Below are 14,528 nucleotides of genomic sequence, written 5' to 3'. Positions count from 1 at the left end.
TTTAGTAAGCTTAAAAAATTATTGATTTACGATTGAGTTTTATTTTATATTAAAATTGTTATCACTTATTTGCATCCGTGGATATAATTATTAATTCATATCCATATATAATTATTAATCCGGATAATAATTTTATTTGTTTTAATTAATATTTAATTCAGTGCACACACACACACACACAATATTTGTAAATGTTGCACTCAACATACAAAAATAATTTGGAAAAATTTATTCTAAAGCAACCGGCGACTATTTATGTGGTATTCACTGAGTTTTTTCTGTGATAAAAACGCGTAGAGGCACTTTCTTGGTTTTATGTTTTATCGTAACAGTGGTACAGAGAGTTATTTAATTTTGTGATTACAAGCAGAAATGTTTATGGAAAATTTCGGTCTTCTAAAAAAAAAGAGATACCAACTCGGACATTATTTTAATTTAATTAGTGGGAGATAAAACCGCGAATGCGTTAAACAAAGTCTTTGCTGCTAATATTACTACGAAGGTTTGTCTTTCAAAGAAAAGTATGAATATACTTTATTGAGAAAAAGTCTGAAAATACTTGAAGCTCGGCGAAGGTGCTTAGCTTTTTCTAGAAATGTATGTTAGTAAGTTCTTTCGTTTAAAGAAAATTAGTTGGAGGTGAAATTTTTTGTGTAATTAAAAGTTATTGGAACAAAAAGCAATGAATATAATGGATCTTGCTTTGAAATTATGTAATTGCGTGTAGTCAATGAAAAATGTTTTCTGCTCTTTTTTAAACTTTAATATTCTTTAAATTAATATTTATTTAAATTAATAAATTATTAAATTGCCAAAATAAGATTGCCTATTTCATGAATTCATTTCTTATTCCTTCAATTTTTGAGGAATTTTTAGTAAATTTACTATCTAACGTTGTAATATTAACGGCAAAAATTTTTAGAAGGGACGATTTGACAAGAGAGAGAAAGAGAGAGAGAGAGAGATCATATATCAAGATTTTATTATATTTTGACACATTTCTAGAAACTGCAAAAGAATTTTATTCGATCGTAAATTTGTTACATTTCTCACTTAACTTTTATATTTTTTACTTGATATGTTAGAGATGAATTTCAAAATATCTTTTAACTCTGGTTCCCAGGAGATTTTTACACTAAATATAACAAAACACAAGAGTCTCGCGAATGTTCTTACTCAGTGTATGAATTGTCATAGTTATTTCTTTTGTCAACATATTTAACATGCAAATGCCCTGCGGTAATTTCAGAGAAAATAGAAATGCGCTATTTTTAAACACGCGCGTAACAATTTCTTTCGTACATTTGCGAATAGAATATTAAATTGGTACAACAATGCTATTTTCATAATGGAATAATATTTCCCGAGTATAAGGAAATATTTATCAAAATCTAGAAATAAAAATCTCTTTAATGTCTGTTTTATTACAGTAAAATTGATTTAAAGAGAGAAAGATCGAATATTCTTACAGATGTTTTGTGGTAATAATTAAAAAAACTATAATTATATTAGGAATTTCTGATTATTTACAGCCTTTTAGATTATTATAAGATTTAACAGAATTAATAGCTTGAAAACTATTCATACTCTGTTTAATAAATGATAAGATATATATCAGTAAGCTAGAATACTCTGCGTAAGATCAAATGCTGAGCAATCTTAACGTTCTACCGTAAAAGACAATCGATCAATTTAAAAACTTGTCGCTTCTTCATCGTTGACTCATTCCTTGTACTTTTCATTAATTGTCTATCTCTTTTTTTACCGTTTCTTTATTCTTGCGACGTGTCTCGTCTCTTTTTACGCATGGTTCGGTTAATCCTTCAAAGGGAACCATTGTAGTCGCACGGCGGGTATAAAAGCGCGCCAGCACGAGCTCGTTTCCGGCAATGTACAATCTTAAAGATTCGCAGTGTTCAAAGATACGCCACGGACCTCGTGGATTGTTCGGTAGGAAACTCTGGGGTTCGAGCTTGGTTATATATATATAAGATAATAGTCGCACGTGGGGTCTTGGGTAGGATGAGGTGGACTCCTCAGCGACGCCCAAGGGACAGATATATTATTACTAAAGGGTAGGAAATTTAGGAGCCGCGAGCCCTCGATGAAGTGCAAGGGACCGTGTGGCGAGGAGAAAGGGCCCGGAAAGGGGGAATGGGAAGTACGCGTACGTGGGATGGACGGGGAGAGGTCGGGACAGTGGAGGGCTTTGCATTAGTAGAGTGCGGTAGCCGCATTGCTCCTTTGAGACTAGGCGGTTCGCGGTTCGCGGTTAATGCGTTTGTTCCGGCGAATCGATAGAGAACGTAAAACCGACGGTTGCAGGACGCGCGGATGTTTGGAACCCTTATTACATTCGCGATGATGGTGGTACTTGCAAAATTCTTCATTCTGCGTGGTACGGTTGTCTCAACCGAGCTTCGTCTGCGCACTTATAGCCTGTGAAGATCAAATCATTTAGGGGCGAGTTAAATGAGATTAGAGGCTTAATTGATTAGCGGTTGATGTTACTGACATAGTTCTAATTGCACTGGAGATAATTCGAAAAAGACACCTTGCTCACCTGTGTGACGCTTATGGAAGCATTGTCCCATCTAATTTTATTCCTATTTTATCCGCGATTCCTACGACATAACTTGAAGTTTCTTCTTTCAAGGCAAACAGTAATGATGGATTAATGAGATCGAGTGATTAATTGGAGTCTGAATTAAAAACTCGTTTTTTATCTTATTTGCATTTGCTTAAGCTTACATTACTAACTGGTTATTAAAAAGTAGTTTTTCTTACGAACTATCTTGTAGCTTCTTTGTTCTTTTAATCTTATTTTCATATCTCCTTTTTTAATAAAATTTTATTTATTCAGTTATGGATTTTCGCTAAATATTCACTTTAATTATATTTAATCATTGAATAAATTTATTGTACTGCAATTTGGTACATGATCTCAATCTCAATAACATTTTATCTCTTTCTTTATCTCAATAATATTTTATTAAATTAATAAAACAATACGATCCGTTTATGTTTTTTTTCTGTTCGCATTGAGTACGCTTAAAATTCAGTCGTTAAATATAATTATAGATATAATTAAATAGAGCAACCATTATCGTGATACCATTATCGTGAGGGTAAAGTAAAGATTTATTATATACAATGTATCTTTCACGAATAGCTACTTATATTACAATAGTACAATTTGATAAGTATAATAAGCATAGGAAAGAAATTAACATTGTAATAATGTCTGCAAACAGAAGATTTTTTTAATATAAATATCGAGCGAGAGCTGTATTATATTAGGGATATCGATTCGGGACTCTGGAGTAATGTCGTCTCGCTTTTCCCCAGGGCCACATTTCGAAATGCGTTTCATCAGTTTCGCTGTTCTATGATTTAGTGCTGTGTTCTTCCCGGAACTGCTCGTAACGGGATAAAAGAAAATGTAGAGTGTGCAAATAAAAGCTAGAATAGCAGGGAGAGAATGATATGTGAATATTCAGATGTCTCATGCGAGATGTTCTTTGCGACTCTCGCCAGTAATACTATATGTTGTACAACGGTACACTCGCTTTGTTACAACGTCGATGCGCGAGAAATTTAATCTAGGCGTCGCCCGTAAACAAACATATCAAACGTGAAAGATATCGTTTTTTCTTGGAATTTCTTATTCATTATACTAATTGCCGTTGTTGTCCTCGTATATTCTTCTTTACAATTTTAATAACATAGCGTGTACTTACAGCTTTGTTTTGCGAATGGTGTATATTAATTACATAATTAATTACATAATTTTTTTCTTGTACTTTGCAAATTAATACTTGCAAATTAATTGTTACAATCATTTGCCAGACAATAGCAGTAACTTTGAATTTTGGTAAATTAATAATTGGGAGGGAGTCTCGTCGCGAATCCTTGCCGTTCAAGTTATATCAAACATGTTCCATTCCCAAAGGATTTAACATCTACTTTTGAAATCGTGAGTCTTTTACAACCTTGGGATTCCGAAACTCATATAAACTTACCAACCCCTTCGCATTACGCCCCAGGGCAATCCTAATTTTTACGTCAGATTTTTACGACCTACGGGTTACCCAAGATCGCAGTTTTTCACATACACGAATTTCGATGGTATTTCGCACAGTTCAAGTCGATCAGCATAAGCATTGAATTGCTTCAACACACATAATATTCACGTGAAGTCTCGGAAATAAGTAACTCACAATTCTAGATTAAAATTGCGTTTTATTTAATCAAAAAATTGAAAACATTCTCAATCATTTCAAAATTTTTTGTTTACTATAGACGGATAATGTCGTTACAGCCTTCTTGTAGGAAAGTGGAGATGGAAAATGGTACGACATAGCGAATTTATACGTGAAAATGAATTGGCTCCATATAAGTTTGTCAGAGTACCACAGTATCGAACACGTGCACTGCAAGTTGGAAAAGTACCGTAAAGGTTATCCGCACAGGGAGGTCAGGGTGTGAAGAATGAGAATAAAAAAAGCAAAGACAAACTGCTGAACAAAGTTTTATTTTTTTGGGGAAATATATATACGTGAGTGTGGCTATTATGAAAGGTTGAGACCAGATAAAAATGGTTCAAGTTGAGGTCAAGTTGATTTATGTGCTATATTAAATATTATTGCATACTGACAATAAGATAAACTGCAGATGAAACAAATAAATATCATTTAATTCTAATTTACAGGAATTATAAAAATAATTTTAATTTTAATTTTATAATGTTATTTTCTTTTTTCTTTTACTCTCAAGTAAATCTACCAGCAAGTTTTGTACACATATTTAAGATATTTCGCGGTAAAATCGTACTAATATACAAATATTAATTACGTGTGTAAATAAAATTAAGTAATTTAATATATATATTTTTGTCGTTATACACATATGCATATATGTATGTTTAGATTTTGTTAAAGTGTCCAAGGAAGATTATCTTGGAACAAATCATCAAAATCTTTTTTGTCAGAAAATTGCGTTGTCATCCTTTACGGGGGAGTATATCGTTTGTTCAATCGAGCTCTCGCCGCGAAGAATTATTGTCGCTGGTTAAGTGGCACTCCTTCACCCTTGACTAATTTATGGACGGATTGTAGTAAAACACAAAAGAGAGTTATATGAGGTACCTTCCTGTTACTATATGCATATTATCTATTCGATACGATAATCATTTTCATAAATTCTTATATCAGAAAGAATCTAAAGATGAAAGTTTGCGTTTATCACATGCATTTTTTTAATTTTGCATATCTTCTATGTAAATATCTGGGACGTTGTTTGAGCTACGAATGAAAAAGACTACTATAAGTGATATCTTTTAATCAATGACACATATAAGGCAAATATATGTATAAAAGACATTAAATAGTGGCATCTAATTACCAAGTTACATAAAGCTATTACAGCAAAGCGAAAGGATAATGTCGATAATCGTGTTTGCCCCGTACTAGAGTGATCACCGATTTTCCGAGAACGTATCTCGTTCCTACGGCTGGAAAACACGTTCATCCTTTACGCCCGGCGAGCTTGCGCTCGTTTTGTATCCTTCCGCCCGCTGCCAGAGTGAAGCTCTGGGCCTCCCGTATCTCCCGAGAAATAAGTACCATGGATAAGCTTAAAAATGGTGAATTTCCTGAGAATATCCCTGCCACAACGTGCAGCCCATCTATCCCGTGTTCACGTAGCTGTTTGCGCTTATGTATATCATCCACGTCTTCCAAGATACCTGCGAAACATCGAGGCTATACGATGATTTGTAATAGCGAAGGATTGATATGTGTACGCGCGATGTGAAACAGGCCATTCTTTATTAACTAACAGGAACGTGCTCAGATAGATGGTACTCAATTTCAGGAAACGAGCAACTGTAATAGAACGTAAGTCATATAACAATGTTGCATATTATATTTAAAGTTACGTACGTATCCGGTTATCGAAAGAATTTATGTCGCAATTAAAATTACGCGCGAAGGAAAAATGCCATTTGTTGTTTTTTGTGAAGAAAGTAATTATTTGAAGGAATAAATAATGCGTTTGAAGAATTAAAAGAAATTTTTATACAGTATTCATTGAAAATGTAGCAATGCCATCGGCGTACTCTGCGCGGGAGAAAGCACGCTCGCGATGCCCGTGCATTTAACGTATAACCGTCTAATTAGCACCAATTAAGGACGTCGCCGGCTGCGAGTCGGGACGACTTCTCGCGCAAATTTGTTTGCGCGAGGCGCGGCAGTCCGTGGTAATCCCAGTGCTTCGCACCCACGAAGGCGCGACGTGCTAAAGTGAAAGAATAACGGACTACCTAAATATTTAACCGCATTAATCGCGACATGAATAATTTATGCGGTTGCAAGATCGCACGAGCAACTCGGCAAATGGTACAAAGGCAAATTGCGTGTTCTCTCTTTCTCTCTCTCTTGCTCTCTCTGTTTCGTCGATGGTCCGTGAAAGGTCAAGCATGAATCCGGGAGCAAAATGAACAAAAAAACCAGAGAGAGATGAAGGAAAAGAGAAAGAGAGAAAGAGAGAGAGGGGGAGATGAGAGATTACCTGTAAACTGGACGGCAGTCGAAGGCTCGACTGAACGACGACCATAAAAGCTTGATTAATTAGCCATGCCGTGCCGACGAAGCTTTCGTGACGTTACCCCGCCCAATCGAATGTTGCTGCACTGTCGGCATCTCTTCCCATAATTCTTTAACTACTATTTTGCGTAAACAAAAACGAAGGAAAAAAAGAGCCTGGGTTATTAAAGACGACACTCCGTCGAAAGAATGTGCTCAGTTGAGTTGCATATCCTAGAAGGATATGCATCAATTTATTTAGTGAATTGAGAAAGAAAGAGACATGTAATGTATTTATATAAATTATATATTTTCTTCTCACATTTTATAAAATAATAGTAATAGATATTTTTTGTCTCAAATGTGTTTAATTAGAATTTATTATTGTTAAAATTCTACCGCTAGTGAAGATCGGGCGTTAAGCATAAATCTAGGCATAAATCACTTCTCGTTTCGAACTATAGAGGTAATCTCTCGAAAAGTGGATAGGATACTGCGTTTCTCTCTTTACAAGGGGGGGGGGGGAGCGTATTGGCGTGTTACCGCCTACCTTATGTAAATGTTCGGCGAATACACGTGGAGGCACGTGTCCACGGGGACCAGCCGGCAAATTGAGATTCACGCGTCTACCGACTTCGCCGGCCGACACACGATCGATGTTTCCGTCCACGTGCGCACCTCTGCATTCTGGTTTACCTAGCCTGATGAAGGGAAGTACGGTCTCCTCTCCCGTCTTTCGCTCGACCTCTTCATATTTTTATCTTTCTTATTTTTCTCCTGTCAGCGTGATGAATCACGCCAGATTTAATTCGGTACGGTTACCGTGCGGAGAAAATCACTCTAAATTAATTGCACTTATTGCGGATTAATTGCACCTCGTCACGCGTAGCGAGCATTAACGTGGGTCTCCACAGGTAGCTGTGTATTTGTGATTTATTCAGTTGCGTGGCGGAACTTGACGGTTTCCATCACGGCGGAATATCGGTTTTGTCAATCTGAGCTCCGCTTGTCGAAAGTGATGTAATACGAGCCAAAGTTGTCGTGCCGTCGAATGTGCATAATGATGTTTGCACAACATTTATACAAGTACTTGATTTTTTTTAATTTTTATTCTATCTTCTTAAAAATAAATAATATGACTATTTTGATACAAATGCGCTTCATTTATATACTTCTTTTAATAGGAATTAGATGAATTTATAGGCTAGATCTGTAGTTTTATTAAATTAGTTTTAAACGAGAAAAGCTTAAAAATGTCGCGATGTATGACGATAATTTGTTAGTAGCACTGCGGTAGCATCTGTAGCGCGGGATTCGTAATTTCGCAGAGCTATGCTTCCGGGCCGACGAATCGAATTGCACGAGTTTTTGTTGACGGTAAGTCGCTTTGAGAACCTTAAAATTTGAAGTTGCTCAGACGTTGCTCGAGAAGATTGATGGCCGCGAGTTGCCATTCACACAGAAATTTGTAACTTTGTGCGTGTATATACCGGTTTCTGTACTCGAACCGGAGAACGTTATATGATTTCTACTAAAGCCGGCGGTTTCTTCAAGCATTTCAAATCTATAAAGTTCGAAGTCGCGAGATTGCATGTAAAAATTTATGGTAACGCGCAAACTTTCAACCAAAAATTTATAACGTTTGACGAACATGCGTGTGTGCATGCGTAAGGTTCTAAAAAAACTTGATAACTTTTAGTTTTATATCTGTACATTTATCTACGTTAAGTTTCTTTACAAATATTTATTTTTATATGTTACTCACACACATATTAGATTTTATAATATTATTATTCCATGTAGAAATTAAAGTCTTAATTAATGTAAGTTTTAATTTGCAACATGCGTTAATTGTAAATTGTTTTGAATACTGTAGTAATAATCGATTCATTATTGAACAAATTCTTTTATCTGATCATTATAATTATCTTGAATGTGATTTAAATATTACGAAAATGAGTATTGAGTACATTATAATATTATGTTATTATATCAGACGTGAAAAGACTGCTACATACAATTAGCATTTCTATCTTTACATCCATGTCATACTAATTGTTAATATAAGAATTTTATAATAAGCAAATTTAATTTAGTTATTATCGTTTTAAATGTTTCTAAAAGTTGCTGTATAATTTTAACATTTAAATTAAAGTTCCAAGTTATAACATAATATCAAGTATAAATATATAAACATCACATACACACAATCATATTGATGTAACAATTTCATAAAATACGAAGGATAAAATCGCAAAGTACATTTTCGAGAGCGTAATGAAGTCATTTTGAGTACAAGTACTGTAAAATTGAATAATTATCATACGCTTAAATCGCGCTCAAAAAGAAGATTGCTATCCGCACGCAATCGGACGTTTATTTTAACTATCCACTAAATGTCTTCATTAAATGAAAAATCTCAGTATTTATGACAGAATCGATCAGCGCTTTAATACGGCAATCATTTTTTACAAATGGGAAATTGTACGTAATGTAATATTATGCGCGTGTGTGTTCGTACATATATTATTAGAATTCTTTTACACTAAATACGTTTGTATCACATAACTGCTTTGCATCTACACAGTATAAAATATCTTATAGTATCTTCTTTTAACATTTATCTATTATAAATGTTAAATAAATAAAAATCAAGATTTTAATAATTTGATGTGAAATAATTTTAAATAAAATATAAAATTAAATAAAAACTGTTGAGAAAATTTATAATAAAATTTTAGAAAACATTACAAAATTACGAATATCGTTTGTAACCAGTGCAGTTAGTTCAGTCTAATAGATAGAATTCAATTACTTTATATTGAATTAATGAATATTATTGATGAGTATTATTGAAATCAGGTTAATAATAGTTTAAAATTATTGTTTTTATTAAATGGTGATGTTAAATCATTTCTTTCCAATCTCGCATGCATAAAATATTTCGCAAATTGATTATTTTTCATAGTATTGATAAATTCATTACATGATTAAATTGACTAGTCTAACTCGTGAAAAGAATTACCGAAACTTTTTCATTGGATTATGGATTTAGTTATTGATGCTCGAGAAAAGCGAAATTTAGTTCGATCGTTGTGCACTACGAGAAACTCAGAGTAAGCAGTTATACAACGAAGGTGTGGCATGGACCCTTCCTAAAAGTTTATAACTTTATTACAGTTATTCCGGGAGGCCACGAAAGAATTTTCTGAGGCGAAAGTTTGACAACTTCTCGCGCGTGTTTTAACTTTCTCTTCCTGACTTTCGTTCGCAACAAATTTCGTGCCTCTCTATCTTTCCTTGAGATTTGTCGTATTGTACTATTCTCACATACATATATATGTTTTAGTATTGTGAATTTTCTCTGGAGATACAGTGACATAAATACTAACATATATGAAATGAAGATCTATATCCAACAAAGATCTTGATTCTCTGACATAGTTGAAAATTGTACGATTCTTTGTGTCCTTATTTATGTTTGAGTCTGAACGTAAATTAAACGATCAAGTTTTTGTGCGATTTCTATATATAATCGATTAATCTAAAAGAAAGAAATAACGCGACTATAGATGTAATTATCACGACATTAAATGCAGCATTCTTTGTAGAAACTCTTTGTAAAAAATGAAATTCAATATTCTAAACTGTTAAATTTAATATTTTTAATTTTTATTTTCCGGAAAAATTATTTTTAAGAAGTATTTTGCGAAATTAAAAAAAGGACTTATTACCAGTGAAAGAAATTTATGTAATTAAAATAAAAAAAAACCGAAAGATTAACTAGGCAATAATGTTAATTATTGGAATATTTTTCTATTTTTATTTCACTTTTTCCTCTACCTTCATAAAATTTGGGACATAAAGATTTAAAAAAAGATTTGTTAACTATGTTGGTTGATATTTTTTTAAATTGATTATTTTAAATAATCAATGTATTAATTTTATGGAAATACTTTTGAGAAAGAAACTTTTGAAAAAAAAATATTACTATAATTAGTCATCCATGGATCCCATAAATCGGCTGCTACTGGCAACATTACTCGATATAACGATGGCCAGAATTCGTTTGTAAACAATATTGCAAGATCATCTGAAAATAGCATATAATGTGATTTAAAAAAATAAATTAATATAAAATTACAGTATAAATTTAATTATATTTATATGTATAAATAAGTATTTTTGTTTTGTGATATTCTGTCAAAGGATAATAAAATATATAATTTTACTTACTTCTGTAAGTGAAGTAAAAGTATATTATTTTATAAATTAAAATTATATATTTTACTATCTTTTGACAGAATATCAAAATGTTTATAAATGTCTGGCATTTTAAAAAAAGTTGAATTAAAATAATTAAGTAAGAAAAAAAATAAATAAAAAAAAAGTTTAAGTTTTTTCAAAATACCAGACATTTATGGATAAACATACATTTATATGATTAATTATGCGAATTTTTTTTAATAATTTGACATTTGTTAGGTAAAACAGTAAAAGAATGAATTTATATATAAATTACTTTAATACTTACTAAGTTGTTTATTGTCATGAAGAAGATCAAAATACACTTCAAGTTTTTTAACTGATGGATATAAACGGAAATTTTCTACAATCCATGTATCATTTACTACGTGTCCTGTTGCATTCCACGTTGATCTGACATCATCACTAGTTATATTAAAAGGACCTGTTATATAATGACATAAATATAAAATATTTTTCTCAATAAAATAATGATAGTTTTAATAATTTATTTTTTTTACGACCAAATTATAGAACAATAACTACTAAATTTATAGATATAAATTTTTGATTATGCGGAGAGAGTTTATATATGTAATATACAAACATTTTCATATAAAGTAAACGAAAAGTATTGGATTGATAAAATATCTTAAAAACAAAAAAATTGGAATGAAAAAGAAAAGATATGTAAAAGAAATAAAACACCACAAATAAGACTCTAGCGTGAACGATGCTGCGACGGTGTGCAATTATATTTTATGAATTTATAAAAATATCGGTTATAAGAATATTGGTTCAATTTTGAGCCATCTTCAGCAAAATTGTTTCGAGTTCAAAAAACAATATATACAAAAGCTTAATTAGAATGTTTTGTTTTACTCTTCTCACATTAAAGCCTGATCTACAATATGCTTTTTGCTTCCTATTTCTTGCTTTTTGCCTCTTGCTTTCTTGTCTCTTCGCGCACTGTTTTACCGACAATCGTGTTTTTTGTCACGTGTTTCTTGTCTTTTCTGAAGTTCGTCAAATTTTATCTCGGACAACAAAGACAAAGAAACATGTTGGTTAGGTTAAATACGACCACGGTATCGTGGTGAATCGAACATAGTCTGATAAAAAATATGTCTGATAAAGAAAATAAAGCTGAGATACAAGTAAACGAAGCTTTTGGCGAATTGTTTGCCAATTTTGTGCAGAAAGATCCTTGCCTTTTGTGCATGACGATGTCTCTCGGCTTCGTGTGACAAAAATACACAAAGCAAGGAAACAAAATGCAGAAAGCACAAAACAAAAAGCAAAAAGGATAAGACAAAACGCAAAGAGCACATTGTAGATAAGGCTTAAAGCAGAGTTATCAAAAAATAAATAACGTTTACGAAATATTTTATACTTTATATCAAATATATTAGAATAAAATATTTTTTAAATTATTGATTTTTTGATGAATAATTTTTTGATCGGAGCACAACTTTAATCTTTTTATATGCAGAATAATTAGAGAAAACATATTATGTAAAAAGATTATCTATTAAAGAAAAATAGTAATAAACTTCATAAACTTATAATCTTAAAAAATTGAGTTTTTTTGAAAATTAATTTTACTACTATTTGTCTCCATCCAAACCCTACAACTTTTGTATGAAACATCTTTTTCGCATATGTTTCGTTATTGAGATAGTTTATCAGTCCAATACTTTTTACTTATTTTGTATGCATATGTATATCATTCAATTTATGAAATTAGAACCGAATAATTCTTTGTAGGACGAACTTATAGCTTGAAATACATATATGATTAATTTTTTAATATACAGGATATATTTAACAAAATAAATAGTACTTTTGTTCATGCATAATCTATGTAAAATATATTGTCATACCTTCACCAGCAATTCTAAATACATTTAGAGTACCATTCATTTTTATGACACCTTCTACCAACACTTTCGGTAATAATACTTCAATTTCCAAACGGAAAACGTCATCAAGAAAATGTGTTTTGATATCAAAGAAACGAGCCATCGACATACCGAAAACGCTGATATTTGAAAAAATAACTTGTGCATGTATCTCGCCTGCATTAAATACAGTTTTACCATATTTGTAAAATAATGGCTCCAAAGATGGAAAGTCAAATTCTGGGATCCCTACGAAGATAGATAAGACAATATTAATATTGACATTTTTAAGCGGTTTTGGTTAAAGAAACTTTAATCTTTTCTTGTGCATTAAATCAAATTCAAATAATTTATACATTTATGCAAATTAATTTACTATTAACGTTGATTAATATTTCTGATCATGTAATAATGTAATTGTAATGTATTACTTATTGTAACTTGTAACTTCTCATCCTTGCTTAGATCCACAACGGTTAGATCAACAATTGTCAGATACCCAGTATAAATAATAAAAAATTATAAGTTTATGTGTGTGTGTGTGTGTGTGTGTGTTTGTAAACTAAGGATACCTGCAACAAATTGTGGCCATGCTTCTTCCAAAGAATATTTTAAACAAGCGGAATAATTTGTTGAATCTTGTTTGCAGGTGGTTATAGCTGAGTATAAGTAAAAATAAAATAAACTGAATTAGTGCTAAAAATAAAAAAAATAAATAATTTTGATAAAAAAATATAATTCAAAGTATAATTAAGAAACAATAATTTTTTTATTACAAATATAAATTTATATAAATTGTTTATTTTGTGAACAGGAAAAAAAGTCTTTTTCACATTTTTTGTTGACAATAATAAGTGACAGTGACTACGTGGAAATGGCTAAATTTCTTACTACTTAAAATTTAAATTACGTTATAACTGACTAAAAAATAATATGTATCTGCAATGTTTATCGAGAAAAATAATCAGAATAAATTGATGCAACAATCTTATTTTGCATATTTGCTTTTTGATATTTTAGTTTAAAACTGGCTTAAATTTAGTTTGCAATTTAACATGTTTATTTATTTAATTATAATTACATTATTAACAGCTATATAAATTGATAAAAAATTAACATTAGTTGTATCTGATTTTTTTAGCTTTGTTAGCACAAAATAATAAGTAACCTGTTAATTTTTTGTGTATATTATTATTTCTTATATTTTATTTTTTTGGCACTAAATGTTGCTGTATTAAGTAAAAATATAAAATATTGATGAGATATGATTTAAACAACTGGTGGAGATATGATTACGCATTTATTAACTCTCTTCTATGTGTCTTATATGATAACATCTTTAACTTCACATCAATTTTATAACTGTTTCTGCGTATAAAACGATCGATATATCGTGATTAAATGCAAATATGCGATAATGTTATTAAAAGGAAAATAAATAACTATTAAAGAAGTCTTACGGAGTTTAAGTTCACTGGCTAAGGATCCAAGTATTGCGACACTCAGTACATTAAGTGAAACGAAGTAGAATAACATGTTGATCGTTTAGTATTTTCACAAATACTTTAACGGAATTATAAGCGTAAGCCTTATATAACTAGATTTCAAGGAGTTTTTCAAGTGATTGCAATTGAATGATAATTAGATTGCGTAGATGTAAAATAGTTAACGTCACATTTAAAATTATAATTGTTATGTTTCTGATTGATGTTTTTATGAAGAAAGAATGATTAAACATTTTATCTTTTAAAGAGAGTATATTATTTCTATATACAATACATGTATTTATGTGTACAAG

General features: G+C 31.3%; 1 long non-coding RNA gene and 1 other non-coding gene across 2 annotated transcripts in view; one reads left to right on the top strand and one right to left on the bottom strand.

Moving 5' to 3' along the window:
• Positions 1-14,528, top strand: part of LOC120358003 — an 84,437-nt gene that overhangs the window by 2,252 nt on the left and 67,657 nt on the right. The window lies entirely within an intron of this gene.
• Positions 5,492-14,303, bottom strand: LOC105193911. Its single transcript, XR_005574976.1, has 5 exons — positions 14,191-14,303; positions 13,303-13,389; positions 12,713-12,979; positions 11,119-11,274; positions 5,492-5,746 (listed from the first exon to the last, which is right to left on the bottom strand). It is a non-coding gene; the product is annotated as an uncharacterized LOC105193911 (transcript).

The sequence above is a fragment of the Solenopsis invicta genome, chromosome 6 (genome assembly GCF_016802725.1).
Source record: "Solenopsis invicta isolate M01_SB chromosome 6, UNIL_Sinv_3.0, whole genome shotgun sequence".
NCBI lineage: Eukaryota > Metazoa > Arthropoda > Insecta > Hymenoptera > Formicidae > Solenopsis > Solenopsis invicta.
The sequence above is the reverse complement of the archived record's forward strand: the minus strand, read 5'-3'. Positions and strand labels throughout refer to the sequence as shown.